General features: G+C 38.1%; 1 protein-coding gene and 1 pseudogene across 1 annotated transcript in view; one reads left to right on the forward strand and one right to left on the reverse strand.

The window, feature by feature from the left end:
• EML6 (EMAP like 6) overlaps window positions 1-21,190 on the reverse strand; it is a 325,245-nt gene that overhangs the window by 279,660 nt on the left and 24,395 nt on the right.
• Window positions 6,576-7,238, forward strand: LOC122744170 (annotated as a pseudogene).

Genomic DNA, 21,190 nt, shown 5'->3' on the forward strand with positions numbered 1-21,190 from the left:
TCTTTTTGGATTCCACAGCCAATTGACTGGGAAACCACTATGTTCCCTGCTACCTCTACAATTTGCTTGCTTTATACTTTCTTTGATAGTCCCACAACAAGAGCAAAGGACCGACTTTGGACTTCATTTGGGCTTCACTCTTTCAAACTATACAGAACTAAGTTCAGTCGAATAAATCCAAGGTGAAGGATTAAATGAGAAGAGGTGGACAAGAGATTTACAGGATGAAAAATTATGGAGAGATTGCAAATTCTACATCAAGGAATACTGTATTCACGTCAACGAGATCACAGATCCAGGAATATTAAAAGAAAGGAAAGGAGCCAAGTATATATATATTTTTTTTTCCTGTGAGAATAAGTATACAGTTTCAAAGGATAAAAGGAAATAGGGGCAGCTAAGTGGCACAGTGGATAAAAAGCACCAGCCCTGAATTCAGGAGTACCTGAGTTCAAATCCGGCCTCATACACTTGACACTTACTAGCTGTGTGACCCTGGGCAAGTCTCTTAACCCCCATTGCCCTGCAAAAAAAAAAAAAAAAAAAAAAGGAAATGAAAATGAGATCTTAAAGAGAGCAGTTAGGCACATATAACCAACCTGCAAAAAAACTTGTTTTCCTACCAGCTTCTCTACTTAATTTCAGTTCTTTGAAGATCATGGTTCCCCCCACATAAGGTCATCACCAAAAATCTCATCATCATGGAGAATGTTTCCATTTTGGTACTCCACACCTCCTCGATCCACTCAGTTGTCTCTCCTTCCTGATTGGAGGGCTGAAAGATGCAGTAAAAGTTCCTCCCAATGCCTCCCTTTAGAGGATCTTGATTTTCCACCAGCTGCTCTGCTTGATTTTAATTACACAAACATAATGTCCCAGGTACCCTTTTTAGTGCCCCACCCCATTTTTAGCCTCCTTTTGAATATTGTCCTTCCCCATTAGATTGTAAACTTCTAAAGGGCAGGGACTGCCTTTCTTTTTCTTGTTTGTACCAATAGCATTTAGCATAGTATCAAAAGAAGACTCAAGGGGCAGCTAGGTGGTGCAGTGGATAAAGCACTGGCCCTGGATTCAGGAGGACCTGAGTTCAAATCCAGCCTCGGACACTTGACACTTACTACCTGTGTGACCCTGGGCAAGTCACTTAACCCCAATTGCCCAGCAAAGAAGAAGAAGAAGAAGAAGAAGAAGAAGAAGAAGAAGAAGAAGAAGAAGAAGAAGAAGAAGAAGAAGAAGAAGACGACTCAGGCCCAACAAAAACTCACTGTTCTCGCCTAAGTAGTGGTCATATCACACACACATACACACACAGAGAGAATCAAATAATCATGTCTGACTGAAAATATCTTACTCTGCTAGTGAAGAGGACTAAAAAAAAAGAAAATCTGAGATTCTATGAGATTTCTATTCAATTTAAGCACTATGTATATCCTTGTAATTTGAAAGAGATTTGGTTGTAATAATAGGTGGCCTAGAATGATACATTCTATGCAATGTGCAAATGACTGTTTTCATACTAATTAAAATATGATATATAATCTTTATGAGTATTCTAGATATTGCAATGAAACATACATCTCTATTACCCATTTTTCTTGGAATCTGTTCTTAGGATTATCCTGGTTTTGACATTATATTCTGTCCCAGTTTTCAAAAATTAAGTTGCACACTCATTCTAGCTAGAAAGCAACAGTGTAATGCTACAGCCATCTCCTTCAATTATGAAGCTTGCATGGCTGACCCAGAAAACTTTAAGGCTAATTGCACCAGCATGGAACAACAAGATCCCGCCCCAGCTGTGTTTTGGTTGGGGCTGCAAAATGCATTTATGAAATAAGCCCACAAAATTTGTTTTTTGACTTAAAAATAAAATCCACAGTAGTACAGCTCAATTGGTCGCAAAAGAACTGCTTGTATGTGCTTCTACATTCCTTAGCCTCTTTCCTTCTATAACTTTCTTTCCTTTTAGGGTATGGGGGAGGCAAGGAAGAGATGGGGCTTTAAGCTAAAGCAACTTTAACTCTATTGGGACAGCTAGCTGGCACAGTGGATAAAATGCTGGGCCTGGAGTCAGGAAGACTCGTCTTCCTGAGTTCAAATTCAGCCTTAGACACTTACTAGCTGTGTGACCCTGGGCAAGTCAGTGAACCCTCATTGCCTGGAGTTCCTCAACTAGTAAGCTGGAGAAGGAAATGGCAAGTTCACTATCTTTGCCAAGAAAACCTAAATGGGGTCACGAAGGGTTGGACATGACTGAAAAACAACTGGACAACAAATAACTCAATCAAAGCAGAGAACTATTGACTTATTTTTGTCAAAAAATAACTAATCTATCTTTGAACCTACTGTGAAGTGCTCTGGATTCTATAGGGAGTCACTTACTTATAGTTTCTTCTACCTTATATCCACCATAACCATACCAAGGACTAAACTCAATTCTGTGCCCAAAGTGGTACTTTCTTGTATTTATATGTTTTCCATGCCTCTGAAATACCAACTAAACAGACCAGGTAATGTGGAGCACATAATATGTAGAATTTAAACCTTTCTCTTTACATCAACAATGCATTCAATCAAGATCACTTCTTGAAATGATTTGAAATGTTTCTTTGAAAATGTTTCTATTTCAAATATTGTAAGCATATAAAACATATAAAAATATTCTTACAATCACTCAAGGTTATTGTTTTGGGTTTTTTTGGTTGGTTGGTTGGTTGGATTATTTTTGTTGGTTTGGGGGGTTTTTTGGGGGGAGGCAGGCAACTAGATCCAACATAGAATACACTCTCTACTTTCCATTAGCACCCCTGCTTGGTTTGGTCTCCACAAATGATGCCCCACCCTGGATAAAATGATCACCTGAAATCTCATCACCATGCTGTTAACTCAGTTTTGGATTCTCAACACCTTCTCAACTCGCTCAGCCTCCTCTCCCTTCTTATTGGAGGGCTGGAGGGGAGAGCACTAAACTTCTCTCAAAGTTTTTCTTTATACAAGGACTGAGATCTGTACTTTCCAGCTAACGCTCCACTTTCCATCAACATCTCCGTTTGGTTTGGACTCCATGGAACATGATGCCCCCACAGCAGATACCCTCAGGTCCCCTCCCGAGCCCCACCCAATCTTTTCAGACATCTTCTTCCCCCATTAGATTGTAAGGTCCTTGAGGTCAGAGACTTTTTTTTTCCTATTTGTATCTCCAGTCTTTAGCATAGTGCCTGGCACATAGTAGGCACCTAATAAATATTTCTTGAACTGAATTGAATTGAACATGTGAATCAATCATCAAGGAATCACTTATTTGTTTATTTTATTTATTTCTATTTTTTTTTTTGGTGGGGCAATGAGGGTTAAGTGACTTGCCCAGGGTTACACTGCTAGTAAGTGTCAAGTGTCTGAGGCTGGATTTGAACTCGGGTCCTCCTGAATCCAAAGCCGGTGCTTTATCCACTGTGCTACCTAGCTGCCCCCAAGTAAGCACTTTTTTAAGCACTTACAATATACCAGGCACTATGCTAAAGATTGGGGATACAAATACAAAAGAGAAGCAGTTCCTGCCCTCAGTGAGGTTTATATACTACTAGAAGAATACAAAATGTTCACAGGCAAATAAATACAGGATACACACAAAATAAACATGCAGTGATTGCTGGAAAATGTTGACAATTGAGGCCATTAGGAGAACTGTTAAAGGAGGGGACATGAACTCAGACTTAAAGGGAGCTAAAAGTTCCAAGATGCAAAGTAAGGAAGGACAATGCAGGCAAAGGCAGAGCCGTGGGAGATGGAAGATCATAAACATGTAAGTAGGTCAGTTTGACTGGAAGCATATAGTGCATTAAGGAAAGGAAAGTATAATTAGGCTAGAGATAGATCGTGAAAGGCTTTAAAAACAAAACAGAGGGGTTCGTATTTTATATTAAAAGCAATATAGTGTTTCTTGAGCAGGGAAGTGAAATGGTGAAACATTGCTTTAGGAATATATATTCAGTAGCTATGCCATGTGGGTTGGAGAAGGGAGAAACTGGATAAAGGAAAACCAATTAGGAAGCCATTGAAATAATCTGGACAAGAGGTGATGAGAATAAAAAAGAGAGAATACCTAATTTGTGCAATAGTCTGGGAGTCAACATAAGTTCACTTTAGGAAGATCACTTTGGTAAATGAGTGGAGGATGAACTGGAGTGTGGGAAAGAATTGAGCCAGGGAGATCCCTGTAGACCATTGCAATAGTTCAGGTGTGAGGTGATGAGAGCCTCCACCCAGGTATCAGAAGAGAGGAGTCATCTATGAGAGATGTTGCTAAGATAGAATTGACAGGAGTTCACAATAGATTGGATATGGGAGAGGGGAACAAGAGAGAGTCGGGGAGTCAAGGATGGGAGCCCAGGTAACTGGGCAGATGGTGGTGTCCTCAATAGTAATAGGGGATGGGGCAGCTAGATGGTGCAGTGGATAGAGCACCAGCCCTGGATTCAGGAGGACCTGAGTTCAAATCCAGCCTCAGACACTTGATACTTACCAGCTGTGTGACCCTAGGCAAGTCACTTAACCCCAATTGCCTCACCAAAAATAAATAAATTAAATTTTTTAAATAGTAATAGGGGGGTTTGGGAGAAGGGAGGTTTGGAGAAAGAGAGAGATAATTAGTTCAGTTTGAGACATGATGAACTTAAGATGTTTGTTTGTTTACAAAAGTCAAAAAAATTCAAACTCTAGGCAAATTACAGAACTTCAGAACTAAAAGGAAACAGAGATCATAGTCCAATCCCTTCAACAGGAGCCAGGATTTTACAGAGTTTGGCACACACAAATCCTCATTCTTCAAAGCTATGAGAATTTTTAGATGCACATTTCCTATGAGCTAATTTGCCTACCCAAAGCCCAAGAAGTAATGTCCTTCTGCCTAAACCCAGCATTCCAAGCAAATCTTTAGAGGAATACGGAGGAAAAAAGGCTGGCTTTCTGATGAGGAATCTCTGGATCCAAATGCTCTATCTAAAACTTATTAATTGCATCACCACGGATAAGTCATAAGTTCTCTAAGCCCAAGCTTTCTCATCAGCAAAATGGTGATACTATCTGTAATACTTACCTCAAAGGGTGGATGTGAGACCCTAAGGAGATAATAATTGTAAAATGATACTTAAATATCAGCTATTGTTATTACTTGGAGAATGAACACTAAGCCATTCTATTTTGCCCCAGAAAGCCTTGCTCTTCCCTGGGTTTTTCCTGGTCCTAAAGATACCAGAAAGCAAGATCAGTTTCAGTTCATCCTTTCGGTTCAGATATGTTCAGGGTTGGGTCAAGATATTTAATTCAGCCTAGATTTCTAAGACATTTTTTTCTTCAATTTTAAAAATTTTGAATTTAAGAAATAAAACAAGTGTCTCCATAACAAAATAGAATAGGAAAAAGAGGATTGAACATAAAACTGCAAATCTATTATGTATGATTTGTTTTTCCTTTTAAATACATAATAAAATTATCATGTAACTTGCTTTTTTCCTTCCCCTCACTTAGAGACAGCTACCATTAGACACAAATATGTGTATGTCTCTCTCTCTCTCTCTCTCTCCATATGTGTGTGTGTGTGTGTGTGTGTGTGTAAAACTATACTATACATACTTCTATTTATCAGTTCTTTCTCTGGATACATCTGGATACAGATAGTGTCTTCCTTCATAGGTCCTTTGTAGTTAATTTAGGTTGTTATAATAGTCAAAATGACTTGGTTGCTCCAACTTCTTTAAACAATATTGCTGGGGCAGCTAGGTGGCGCAGTGGATAGAGCACCAGGCCTGGATTCAGGAGAACCTGAGTTCAAATCTGGCCTCAGACACTTAACACTTACTAGCTGTGTGACCCTGGGCAAGTCACTTAACCCCAATTGCCTCACAAAAAAAAAAAAAACAAAAAACAAAAACAATATTGCTGTTACTGTATAGAACATTCTCTTGGTTCTGCTAGTTTCACTCGTCATTATTTTGTGCAATTCTTTCAATGTTTTTCTAAAATCAACCAGCTCATCATTCCTTACAATACAGTAGTATTCCATCACAGTCATATACCACAATTTGTTTAGCCATTCACCAATTGACTGGCATCCCAGCAATTTCTAGTTCTTTGTCACCACAAAGAAAGCTACTATAAATATCTTAGAACATATAGATGTCCTTTCTCCCTAATCATCTTTGGAAACAGACCTAATAGTTATTGCTGGGAGAAAGGGTATAGAAAATTTTACCAAGCCTTAGTCTTAAGAGAAAGTATCTTACAGTGGTTCATGAAAGTTCTTTTCTTCCCAATTGATTTTCACATCAAAACTAGTTCAAAAGACAGACATAAGCCTCACCTCCTCCTGTTAATCAAGTCTAATAAACAGAAAAATTAAAAGAAATAGTTTCTCATGTAGGATAATATGCCAGTCAATAGGCTCATCATTTTAATAAGAACTTTGGAGACTGAGGCTAACATGAAAGGCATTATGTGATATCAAAAATATCACTATAATGATTAAGAATTAAGGTTAAGTCCTCTCTGGCCCTTCCTTCTCACTCGGCACTGCCAACATGGTGTTCAAGCACTACGTGGAAATTGGCTGGGTGGCCTACATTTCCTTCGGGCCACACGAAGGCAAGCTAGTAGCCATCATGTATGTAATCGATCAGAACCGGGCTTTGGTGGATGGCCCATGCAGTGGGGTGCGGAGGCAGGCCATGCCATTTAAATGTATGCAGCTTACAGACTTTGTTCTCAAGTTCCCCGACAGTGCTCGTCAGAAGTATGTCCGGGCTGCCTGGGAGAAAGAAAACATCAATACAAAATGGAAAGCTGCAAGATGGGCCAAGAAGATTGAAGCCAGAGAAAGGAAAGCCAAGATGACAGATTTTGATCATTATAAGGTCATGGAGGCCAAGAAGATGAGAAACAGAATGATCAAGCATGAAGTGATGAAGCTCCAGAAGGCGGCCACCCAAGAGGGCTCTCCCAAGAAGGGAGCTGCCCAGAAGGCCCTGGCTTCGAAGGTCTCTGCCAAGAAGATCCCCTAGAAGAAGGCTGAGGGTCAGAAGGCAGCCCCGGGCCAGAAGGGCCAGAAAACCCCCCAGCTAGAAGGCCCCAGCCAAGAAAGGAGCTGCTCAGAAAGCACCAGCTCAGAAGGCTCTGGCCCAGAAAGCAATTGCTCCCAAGGCCAAAAAATAAGGGGCTGCCAGAAATCAAATAAAGGTTTTGCTTATTTAAAAAATAATAATAATAGGGGCAGCTAGGTGGTGCAGTGGACAGAGCACTGGAGTCAGGAGTACCTGAGTTCAAATCCAGCCTCAGACACTTAACACTTACTAGCTGTGTGACCCTGGGCAAGTCACTTAACCCTAATTGCCTCACTAAAATAAATAAATAAATAAACATTTTTAAAAATAATAAATTAAGGTTAATCAGACAAAGAAATCAAAGCAACCTATAGTCATATAAAAAATGCTCTAAATCACTACTGATCAGAGAAATATAAATTAAAATATATCTGAGGTACCACCTCACACCTATCAGACCAGCAAATACAACAAAAAAGGAAATTGTTGGATGTTGGAGGAGGTGTGGGAAAACTGGGAAGCTAATCTACTGTTGATGGAGTTGTGAATGGATCCAACCATTCTGGAAAACAATTTGGAACTATGCCCAAAGGGCTATAAAACTGGGCATACTATTTGGTCCAGGAATACCACTGCTAGGTCTATATCCTAAAGACATCCCCCAAAAGAGAGAAAAGATCTATTTGTACCAAAAAAAAAAATTTATAGCAGCTCTTTTTGTGGTAGCTAAGAATTGGAAATCAAAAGAATGCCCATCATTTGGGGAATGGCTAGACAAACTGTGGCATATGATGGCGATGGAATATTATTGTGCTATAAGAAATGATAAGCAGGATGATTTCAGAAAGGCCTGGAAAGATTTATATGAACTGATGAATAGTGAAGTCAGCAGAACCAGGAGAATGTTGTGAACAATGACAGCAATATTGTTTGATGAAGAACTGTGGGTGACAACTAATTCTCAGCAATACAATGATATAAGACAATGCCAAAGGACTAATGATGAAGCATACTATCCTCCTCCAAAGAAAGAACTTTTATTGATTGAACACAGACTGAAACATGTTATTTTCACTTCATTTATTTCTTTCATTTTTTTTCTTTTATTCAAGTTTTCTTATACAAAATGACTAATATGGGGGCAGCTAGGTGGCACAGTGGATAGAGCACTGGCCCGGGAGTCAGGAGGACCTGAGTTCAAATCCAGCCTCAGACACTTAATACTTACTAGCTGTGTGACCTTGGGCAGGTCACTTAACCCCAATTGCCTCACTAAAAAACAAAAAAAACAAAAATGACTAATATGGTAATGTTCTACATAATTGTAGATGTATAACCTATACTCGATTGCTTATTGCCTGGGGCGGGGGGTGAAGAGGGAAGGGAGGGACAGAGGCATGGAATTTGGAATTTAAAACTTTAAATTAAAAAAGGTTAATTATAATAAAAAAAAGAATTAAGGTTAATGGTAGAAAAGTCTTTAGGTACAAAGAGATGGCTATTTTTGAGATTCAGGGTATTTGGTTTGGTACAATTAATAATACCGCAAAGCAAGGATTCTTACTCTTTTCTGCAGTGTGGACCCCCTTGGTAGCCTGGTAAAGCCTACAGATCCGTCCCGAAAATATTGTTTTTAAATGCATAAAATAGATATGTAGGATTACAAAGAAACACATCATATCAAAATACTATTTATTAGACTTCTCAAATTAAATGTGCTATAGACATTTTAATATCAACATGTCCCAAACTGAATACATTATCTTTCCACTCTCCCCCAAATCCTACTCTCTTCTGAACTTCTCTATTACTGTTTGTTTTGGGGGGGGTTTCTTGTTTTTGTGGGGCAATGGGGGTTAAGTGACTTGCCTAGGGTCACACAGCTAGTAAGTGTCAAGTGTCTGAGGCCAGATTTGAACTTAGGTCCTTCTGAATCCAGGACCAGTGCTTTATCCACTGTGCCACCTAGCTGTCCCCCCCATTACTGTTAAGGACACCACTATCCTCTCTGTCACCAAGATTCACAACCTAGGTTTTATTCTCAAATTCTCACTCTCTTCCCCTCCTCAAATCCCATTGGTTATCAAGTCCTGTCAATTTTTCTGTCTTCACAATATCTCTTATATGCCCCATTCTCTTCTTCTAATACTACCGCCATGCCAGTGTAGACACTTATCCTTTCACATCTGGATTATTTCAGTAGTCTTCTGGTTGGTCTCCCTGTTTCAGTTTGTCCTCCAAAGCAGTTAAATTACTTTTCTTGAATCACAAATCTGACCATATCACTCCCTTAGTCAATAAACTGCAAAGGTTTCTTATCACCTTCAGAAGCAAATATTAATTCATCTGTTTGGCTTTGAAAGCCCATCATAATCCAGCCCCCTTCTACTTTTCCAGTATTCTTACCTTATTCGTCCCCACATATTCTCTAATCCAGTGACACTGGCCTCCTTGTTATTCCCACACAAAATTCCATTTCTGGACTGTATGTATTTTCACTGGCTGTCCCAATATGCCTAGACATCTCTCCTTCCTTATCACTACCTCCTGGATTCTTTCAAGTTCCAATAAAATCCAGTCCTCTTCAGGAAGCCTTTTCCAGTCCCCTTTAATTCTCGTGGTTTCCCTCTTTGATTATTTCCAGTTTATCCTCTATGTATCTAGCTGCTTGTATCTTGTCTCCCCCATTAGATCATGAGCTACTTGAGTTGTATCTTGTCTCCCCCATTAGATCGTAAGCTACTTGAGAGCAGGGACCATCTTTTGCCTTTCTTTGGTGATAACCAGCACTTAGCACAATACCTGGCAAACTAGGCACTTAATAGATGTTTGTTGTCTGACTGAAATACAGGTTTATATGTGTATTTGTATATGAATATATATATACATATACATACAAATATATAAGTTCACAGACCTTGAAGTCTGGAATATATCTTTTTTTTTGTTTTTGTTGTTTGGTTGGGTTTTTTGGGTTTTTTTTGGGAGGGGGTTGCAGGTCAATGAGGGTTAAGTGACTTGCCCAGGGTCACACAGCTAGTAAGGGTCAAGTGTCTAAAGCCGGATTTGAACTCAGTGCCTCCTGAATCCAGGGCCAGTGTTTTATCCACTGCGCCACCTAGCTGCCCCTTGGAATATATCTTTAAAACGACTGGTGGACGAGGCAGCTAGGTGGTGCAGTGGATAAAGCACTGGCCCTGGATTCAGGAGAATCTGAGTTCAAATCCAGTTTCAGACACTTAACACTTACTAGCAAGTCACTGGGCAAGTCAATTAACTCTCATTGCCACCCTCCCCCCCCCCAAAAAAAAAAGACTGGTGGAAATAACTACTCAATTTCAGATTGAAGTAGTTAATGAAAACATATCTAAGCCAGAATCAATTTAATTGCATATTTATGCCATCAGGTTGTTCTTGGAGAAAGTGGTAATTTAATTTTCTTTTTGCTTATTTGGTTCAGAAACACACCATGAAAAGTGAAAATTATTTTATCATTCTGCTTTCAGTTTCCATAATGGCATTATTAAAATAAGAACCTTCCTTCCTGTTTTCCTAACACATTTCACTCCCTTCTCTTCTTCTACTAGAAACTAAACAATAATTGCCATCTATTTCAGGTTGGCTCTTTAGATTAAAAAAAAAACTCTCTACATAAAATTCAGACAAAAGTCTACTGAAGATATCTATCTGATAATATTGACTTAAAGGACAGCATGGTATACTGTAAAGTACACAGGGTATTACAATTCTTGGCTCTGTTGATGATTATCTGTGCGACTCTGTTTCACATAGTTTGCCTCTCTAGTCTTCAGTTTCCTCAACTATAAATTTAAGGAGTTGGAATTTGTAATATCAGAAGTCCCTTGCAGCTTATTTACTATAAAAAAAAGCATCTCACCAATGTCTTCATCTCAGGAGAACTCTGCCTTGAACTTCCCTGTTACATGTTTAGAATCCTGCTTTGGAGAATCTTTCTTAATAGTTCACAGCTTCTTTTAAACTATCATTCTACATGAGAAATTGTCCTAAATTTGTCTTTTTAAGAATGAAATCCTGAGAAAATATTCACTGACATCTCAATATAACTCCTTTCCAGAAAGAAATGTAAAAACATCCAATGCCCTGGCCCACTAATAAATAAAACTGCATTACTTTCAAAGAATATAGTGTAACTAAAGTGCCTTTTAAAACTTAAGTACACGGGGCAGCTAGGTGGTGCAGTGGATAGAGCACCGGGCCTGGATTCAGGAGTACCTGAGTTCAAATCTGACCTCAGACACTTAACACTTACTAGCTGTGTAACCCTGGGCAAGTCACTTAACCCCAATTGCCTCACTAAAAACAAACAAAAAACAAACATTAAGTACAGGGGGCAGCTAGGTGGCAGTGGATAAAGTGCTGGCCCTGGATTAAGGAAGACCTGAGTTCAAATTTGACCTCAGACACTTGACACTTACTAGCTGTGTGACCCTGGGCAACTCACTTAACCCTCACTGCCCTGCAAAACAAAAACAAAAAACAATAAAACAAGTACAAAATAACTGTCAGCTACTATCATCATTGTCATCATAATTGTATATTAATTCATTCTCTGTAATTCCTTAGCCTTCAAATTCTCTTTATAAAATAAAGGTATATCACATCATAGGTAAATTAGAAGAACACATTACCTATAAGACTTATGGATAAGAGAAGAATTTACAAATAGACAAGAGATAGAGAGCATGGTGGAATGTAAAATGGATAATTTTGATTACATTAAATTAAAAAGACTTTGTACAAAATGTTTTTTGTATAAAAACCAATGTAGCCAAGATTAGAAGGAAAGTAGAAATTTGGATTTATAGACAGTGTCTTGAATAAAGGGCTCATATCTCAAATATATAGAGAATATTGTCAAATTTATAAGAATGAGTCATTCTCTGATAAATGGTCAAAGACCCCCAAAACAGCCATAAAACAAAACCCCTGGAGCAGCAAAACCCACAAAAAGATGGGCTGAGATTATTTTTTCCAGCCAAAGACAGCTTAAAAGGAGCTGTGCTAGACTGCTAGTAGAGTCCAACCCCGTGATCATGCTGATACAGACCCCAAGCACTCTGCACCAGAGGAACTTACCCCTGAGCCTCTGAATCAGCTGCAACACCAGTGTCTTATGGAACTAAGTGTGCCATCAGGTGAGAGGGCTGAATGGCTGGCCAGGGGGTGTGGAAAATACAGAGGTGTCTGTGGGACCTAAGGAGAAATTTAGCTATTCCACCCCAGCGGGGAACCAGGAAGAAATCTTGAGTGGCGCAAAGCCCAGGTGGGAGAGGGGCACAGGATAAATGGTCATAAGGTATGAACAAACAGTTTTTGGATAAAGAAATCCAAGCTATATATAGTCATATGAAAAAATGCTCCAAATCATGATTAATTAGAAAAATACAAATTAAAACAACTTTGAAATATCTCATACCTATCAGATTGGCTAAAATGATAGAAGAGGAAAATGACAAATGTTGGAAGGGATGTGGCAATTTGAGACAATAATACACTATTGGCAGAACCATGAATGGCTCCAACCATTTGGAGAGCAATCTGGAATTATGCCCAAAGAGTTATAAAACCGTGTATACCCTTTGACCCAGCAAGGCCACTATCAGGTCTGTTCCCCAAGGTTATCAGGGAAAAAGGAAAAGAATGTATATATTCTAAAAAATTTATAACAGTTCTCTTTGGATTTTTTAGAATTTTATTTTTCCCCAATTACATGTAAAAACAATTTTAATGTCCATTTTTAAAACTTTGTGCTCCAAATTTTCTTCTTTCCTCCCCTTAAAAAGGCAAACTATTCAATATAGTCATAACAGCTCTTTGTGGTGGCAAAGACATGGAAAGTGAGAGGATGCCATCAATTGAGGAATGGATAAGCAAGTTGTGATATATGATTGTGATGAAATACTACTATGCAGTAAGAAATGATGAGCGGATTGATGTTAGAAAAATAGGGAAAGACTTGCATGAAATAATGAAGAATGAAATGAGCAGAACCAAGAGAATGTTATATAAAGTAACAGCAATATTGTTGGAAGATAACTGTGAATGACTAAGATATTCTGAGTATTACAAATCAAATCAACAACAAAGGACCCAGGAAGATGTTGTCTACTTCCAGAGAAAGAAGTGATAAATAGAAGTGTGTATAGTATGATTTTATATATATATACACATACATACATACATACACACACACATATACATATATACATACACACACATAAAACCATACTATGCATATACTTACACACTTATATCTGCGTTAAATGTTGGCCTTCTCTAGTGCAGAGTTGGGGGAGAGGGAGAAAGACAGTACAGAACTTAAAATATAACCAAAAATAAAATGTACAAAACTTTAATTTTTAAAATTAAAATGATAAATTGAGGAAGATAAAGGAAATCTCAGTAATGTAAGGATCTTAAAAAATTTAAAGAGTAAATGAATGCCTATTTTGTTCTTTGAACCAATTGGTCAGATGACCAATATACCGAATCATAGAATTTGTGAATTGAAGGGACTTCAGTCCAACCTATACATGAAAGGAATCCCCACTATAACATATCCCCACAAGTGTCCATTCAGTCTCTGCTTTAGAGAGCTGCCAAGAGAGAGTACCCACCACCTCTAAAGGAATCACATCCCACTTTTGTCCAGAGCACTCATAATGAAACCAAGAAATCTACATAACTATAGACTTCAGGAAATAGATTAGTTAAAAAAAAAGAAAATATAGAAGTTTCACAGTGACAAAATCAAAGTGACTGACATATAGACTAATTTAATGAGATAAATGTGTCTTTCTATATTGGATGTCAGCAAACTATGTATCATGGACCAAATCCAGCCCACTCTGTTTTTGTCCTGCCCATGAGCTGAGAATGGTTTTTATATTTTTAAATAAAGTTTCATTGTATTTTAAAATGTAAATGGCATTCTTAGCAGGCAGGCCATTTAAAAAAAAGAAAGAAAAAAGACTACTCACCTGATTTAGCCCACAAGCCTTTTTTGCTGTTCTATATTATTGAGTCATAGAATTAAACTCCCAAACATATTTACCCAATATTATCAACCTCAAGAAAACCATGGATATGAAAGAGCTATGAATTAGGTGGTTCAGTAGATATAATACTGTCCCTGGAGCCAAGGAAGACCTGAATTCAAATTTGACCTCATACACTAACTAACTGAATGACCCTGGACAAGTCATTTAACTGCTATCTGCCTCTGTTTCCTCATCTATAAAATGAGGATAATAATAGCACCTACCTCCCAGAGTCATTTTAAAGATAAAATGAGATAATATTTATAAAGTGTTTTGCTAACCATAAATCACTATATAAATGCGTAGTAGTAGTCAGAGCATGAATTGCAGACCTTGATGGATTGCTTCTCCCAAGCTTGCACAAACTTTGGCCTAACCATTAATCTTAAAAAGATGCAAGTCATGTGTCAGAGCGCTATGTCACCTCCATTGATACAGATTGGTAGCTACCAGTTGGATGTCATAAGTCAATTCTCGTATCTTGGCTCTATTGTCAGTGACAATTTGTCACTTGATTCTGAGATCAATCAAAGGATTGGGAAAGCTACTTCAAACATGTCTAAGCTTGCCAAGCGTGTCTGGGCAAACAGTAAACTGACAAGACAAACCAAATTTGCCATCTATAGAGCATGAGTCCTGAGTACCTTACTGTATGGCAGCAAAACATGGACTACATACACTAGACAAGAGAAGAAGCTTAACAGCTTCCACATGCACTGCCTTCAGCGCGTCCTTGGCATATCTTGGTCAGATAGGATCACCAACACAGAAGTGCTCCAATGCGCGCAACTTCCGAGCATTTACACGCTACTGAAACAAAGACAGCTGTGCTGGCTCAGTCATATGCACTGCACCGCATGCAAGATGGGTGTATTCCTAAAGACCTACTCTATGGCGAGTTAGCCTCAGGCCAAAGACCTGCTGAACACCCCCAGCTTCACTATAGAGATGTATGCAAGTGAGACTTGAGGGCTCTGGGAATAGACATGGCAGCTGGGAGGAGATGGCCAAGGACCGCGCCCAATGGAGTAAGAAAAACGAATGAGACGCAGGAACCAAGGGGCAACAGAGATCACAGTTTTCCGATGTCCTCGTTGCACCAGGAGCTGCGGCTCCCATATTGGACTGCACAGCCACACTGTGGCCTGTGGCTCTTCAAGGCGCTGATCCATGGTCATCTGCGACTGGCGGAAGCCTACTACTAGTAGTAGCAGTAGTAACAACTACTGTTCTGTTGCTAGTTGTATGACATCAAGTAAGTCACTTCTTCTCTAGTCTGTATATAGTGATAGAGTTAGGGCCTTGGGGTCAGGAAGACCTAGCCTTGAATCCCATCTCAAACATTCATTGACTATGTGATCATGGTCACATCAGTGAACTTGTCTGAGCCTCAGCTTGGTTGGAAAATGGCAATCATGAAATCTATAATACCTGCCTCATAGGGTTGTTGTGCAGCTCAGATAAGACAATGTATGTAAAGTGCTTTATAAACTTTAAAGTGCTATGTGTCAGTTATTATTATTAAAATGAGGCAGACGAAATCATCTTTAAGGTTCTTTTCAGTTCCAATATTCTGACTATAATAACACTGAATGTGGCTGTTTTCAACTTTAAAGATGACCACCAAAATGGACAAATGAATAGTTCAGTTACTGCTATGAAGCATCTTTTTTGAGGTGTGTTTAACAGATGAAGAAACCAAGAAAGAAAGATTATGTGAATTTACCAAGCCAGAGGAAATTTACAACAGTGTCAATTGTAATTCTAGATTACAATTTCATGCCTTCCAGTTGTTTGCTGAGCCAAATTTGGGTAGGGGAAGGGGTTGGACTAGGGATGAGGAGTGCTCTACCTGCTTAACAATGGTGTATAGCAATTTAATGTAATTTAATAATGAGACCAGTTTAGGTTTCTTTTGATGAAAAGTTGTATTATTGAGGTGAATGAAAGGACAAATAATACCTAGGGTATTTCATTGTTCTGGGAAATAACTGCATTTACATTTAAAAGCAACATATGCCACATTAATTAATAAGTACCAGAAACAAATGATTTTATTCAAAGGTTCTAAAAAATGTTTTATGAGAGACAGAGGCAATCACTTTGACAATAAAGTTTAAAATGCTATACAATTTTATATTCCAAACTGTTTGAAAAGGTATAATCAAAATCTGTTGGGAATTTAAATTTACTGTATTTAAATATGAAATTCTGAATTTTTGTATTATGGGATATGAAACAGCTCATAATCAATAAATGCTTGCCTGATAGAATAGAGTTGTCTCAGTTCTGAAGGGCTCAATACTGAAACAACAGTAAAATGACTTGCCAAATTCTAGCCAAGTTTAAGGGCATCTTAAAAATTAGACTCAGTATTGCCAAATAAATAATATACTATTTACCCCTGAATCTGGCAAGTATTTTTTCATGTTGGGAGTATTTTAAAGTAACTAAACCTTCCCTCCTCCCCTTCTGATATAGTAGCATAGATCAATTCCACCAAACAATGTAATGGTGGTCCTTTGAAAAGGTGTTTAACACATGTAGTGTCTCAGATGTGTTTGGGTTTTTTTGTTTGTTTCCTTTGACAGGAAGAAAATGCTCCCACACTTTTTCAATAGGCTAGGTCTTTAAGTCCTCAATGAGGCCCTGTCAACCCTGTTTCCTGGTCAGGCTGATAAAGGAAGTCCTAGGGAAAATTGTGAATCTGTCCATTTCTTTCTTCTGGGGTCTTCAGCTTCCTCTGCTTACCCATATTTCTCTTCTTTAGTACCTAATTGCTCTTCTCCAGATATCCAATATCCCTATAATCTTCCCTTTGTTAATCCTATCAAAATCTGCTATCAGAAAGACTTCATATTAAGTCATCATAGCCAACATTCGTATAGTACCTATTATGTGCCAAGCACTATACTAAGCACTTTATATATATATTATCTCATTTGATCCTCTCAACAATTCAGAGCAAGTACTTTTTCCTACTAAGGAAACCTGAAGCATCAGTAAGTAGGTGGAAAAGGTAGTTTATTACAGAGGGGGAACCTTTCTAGGTACGCTAAAAACTAAAGGCTTCCACCTACTTTACCTATAAATAGTGCCAGGCCTGCTTTGGTACATTCATTCACCTCTCCAGATCCTATTTTTAGGAGACTGGGTTGGGTAGGAAAGGACTCCATCTATTTACTGTTTTTTCTAATATTTGTCTAGAAAGATTATTATTAATAATAACTCACATTTACACAGCACTTTAATATTCCCAAAGCATTCTTTCTTTCCACTCTATGTTAGGTAAAGTAGGAAAATGAAGCTGAGATTAAATGATTTAAGATCATAGATCTAGAACTGGAAAGATCCTCAGAGGTCATTGAGTCCAACATCCTCATATTTACAAATTGAGCCCCAAAGAGGTTAAGTGACCTGTCCAAAGTCACAGAGGTATTATCAGATGCGGGATTTGAATCTCTGACTCCAAAGTCTGTGAAGATTCCCACTGAACCATGTTGTCAGGATTTGAACCCCAAACTACTGACTCCAAGCCCAACACTTCATTATATTATACTCTCTCAGGGTATCATAGCTCTCTAAAGAGTCATTTTAGATATAGATGATATAGACATAGATATAGATATGGATAGGTAGATATAGATAGGTATAAGTATAGATATAGATATAGGCATAGGTATATGTATAGATATAGGTACAGGTATAAATATAGGTATAGATACAGGTATAAGTATAGATATAGGTATAGATATGGATATGGATATAGGTATAGGTATAGGTATAGGTATAGATATGGATATAGGTATAGGTATAGGTATAGGTATAGGTATAGGTATGGATATGGATATGGATATAGGTATAGGTATAGGTATAGGTATAGGTATAGATATAGGTATGGATATGGATATGGATATAGGTATAGGTATAGATATGGATATGGATATAGGTATAGGTATAGGTATAGATACAGGTATAAGTATAGATATAGATACAGATGTAGATATAGGTATAGGTATAGATACAGGTATAAGTATAGATATATAGATGTAGATATAGGTATATTACAGATATAGTTGTAGATATGGATATGGATATAGGTATAGGTATAGGTATGGATATGGATATAGGTATAGGTATAGATATAGGTACAGGTATAGGTATAGATACAGGTATAAGTATAGATATAGGTATAGATGTGGATATAGGTATATTATAGATATAAGTATAGATATGGATATAGATATAGGTATAGGTATAGATATGGATATGGATATAGGTATAGGTATAGGTATAGATATGGATATGGATATAGGTATAGGTATAGGTATAGATACAGGTATAAGTATAGATATAGATACAGATGTAGATATAGGTATAGGTATAGATACAGGTATAAGTATAGATATATAGATGTAGATATAGGTATATTACAGATATAGGTATAGATATGGATATGGATATAGGTATAGGTATAGGTATGGATATGGATATAGGTATAGGTATAGATATAGGTACAGGTATAGGTATAGATACAGGTATAAGTATAGATATAGGTATAGATGTGGATATAGGTATATTATAGATATAGGTATAGATATGGATATAGATATAGGTATAGGTATAGATATGGATATGGATATAGGTATAGGTATAGGTATAGATACAGGTATAAGTATAGATATAGATATAGACATAGATATAGATATAGGTATAGATATGGATATAGGTATAGATATGGATATAAGTATAGGTATATGTATAGATATAAATGTATGGATATGGATATAAATGTGTGTATACATATATACTCACATGCATGAACACACACATATGTATGTTAGGGCTGGGTGTTTTAAAAGTGAGACCATGTTAAGCAATTGCCCAGTAGAGACAATAAGCTGTTGCCACATTTTCATTAGGTTTTAAGTTCCTTGAGGACAGGGATTGTCTTTTACCTCTTCTTTTATGTCCCCAGCACTTAGCACAGCTCCTGGCACATAGTAGACACTTAATAAATGTTCCTTGACTGACTGACTCTGACTCATGATTCTACAGTGGATAAAGAGCAGACTCTGGAGTCTGAGAAGCTGGGATCAAATGCAGCCTCTGATGCTTGCACTCTATGTAGGCTTAGATAAGTCACTTACTTAATCTCCTTGGTTCTCAGCTTCCTCATCTGTAAAATGGATGGATGAATCAGTGATTGGACTAGTTAGGCTCTAATGTCCTGTCTAGCTCCACTGCTGTAGTCCTGAGATAATCTGTTATATGAATTCATTTAACATATGAAAGAATACTGAAAATGCTATCAAAATCCTGGAAATAAGGATGTGTTAAATACAGAGCTTTATGAAATGATAAAATTATATCCTTAGGAAAACTGCATTTTGAATTTGAAATCTTTTGCCCATTGTTTCTTTAGGAACACATACTGTCCTTGGTCTTAATACCTTGATGTCTTTCATTTACCTATGTAGGCAGGGCTTGGAAGTTTTCAGAGCACTTTTGCATGTATGGTCTCATTGCATGAGGTAGGTACATGCTTTATTCTCATTTTTCAGACAAAGATACTGAGGTTTAGAGAGTCTAAGCGATTTCTCAAGACTACAAACCAGGGGGCAGCTAGGTGGTACAGTGGATAAAGCGCTGACCCTGGAGTCAGGAGGACCTGAGTTCAAATCAGGCCTTAGACCCTTGACACTTACTAGCTGTGTGACCCTGGGTAAGTCACTTAACCCCAAATGCCTCACCAAAAACAAACAAACAAACAAAAAACATGGTCTCACTTTTAAGTACCAGTCCTGGATTCAGGAAGACCTGAGTTCAAATCCGGCCTCAGACACTTGACACTTAACTAGTTGTGTGACCCTGGGCAAGTCACTTAACCCTCATTGCCCCACCAAAAAAAAAATAGTTCATCAAAAAGCATTTATTAAAGACTTTAGATAAAGCACTTATTAAATGTTTTGTATCTGCCAGGTACTGTGCTAAGTCTTGAGAATACAAATACAAGCAAAAAGCAAGTCAATACCTACTGTAAAGTAACTTACATCCTAATGCAGGAAGACAATGCATAAAAGGGAGCTCAAAAGGGAAGGAGGGAGCCAAGTCTGGGGAAAGCATGGCTGTTATAGATGCTTCCTCAAATGGAGGTTCCCAGTAGAACTCACCACCAGTGTTGCTGGCTTGTGAAGACAGCAGCCATGTTGGAGGGCCAAAAGTCCAGGGAGTCCTGGGTGGAACAAGGTTTGGAGTAAGCATGGTTGGCATAGGTTCTTCCTCAAATGGAAGTTTCTGGATGAACTCATGTCCAGAAGAGACTGTAGCATTAAAGGTGTTGTCAGTGATTGGTAGATAAATTCTATTAAATGTTTACAACGTGCTGGATGCCCTACTAAGTGTTGGGGATACAATTACATGCGAGCAAGATAGTCTGTGTTGTTAAGGAGCTTCCATTCACATGAAAGAAGACAATACATTCCGGTGCTCTCTTACATGTTGTCTTCTTTCATGTGAATAGAAGCTCCTTGACAACACAGACTATCTTGCTCGCTGTCTTGCTTTTTGCTTGTATTTGTATTCTCAGGACTTAGTACAGTACCTGGCAGATACTAAGCATTTAATAAATGTTTTTTTGTAGGGCAATGAGGGTTAAGTGACTTGCCCAGGGTCACACAGCTAGTTAAGTGTCAAGTATCTGAGGCTGGATTTGAACTCAGGTCCTCCTGAATCCAGGGCCAATGCTTTATCCACTGAGCCACCTAGCTGCCCCCTGATTAACTAATTATTAATGGAAATCAGACTCCAGGGTATTTAAGCGAGTTGCCTATGGTTATACAAGTGGTAAGTGGAAGGAAATCAGGAAGTCTTTGATCTATAGAATTCTTTATTTCTGAGCTATATGTTCTAACATATTTATTTCACCATCCTGACCTATTTCTACCTTTGCATTGAGGTCATCAAAGCAGATGCTAATTTAATATAATTTAGAATTTCTCTAACTGCAACAGA

Source organism: Dromiciops gliroides, chromosome 2 (assembly GCF_019393635.1).
Source record: "Dromiciops gliroides isolate mDroGli1 chromosome 2, mDroGli1.pri, whole genome shotgun sequence".
NCBI lineage: Eukaryota > Metazoa > Chordata > Mammalia > Microbiotheria > Microbiotheriidae > Dromiciops > Dromiciops gliroides.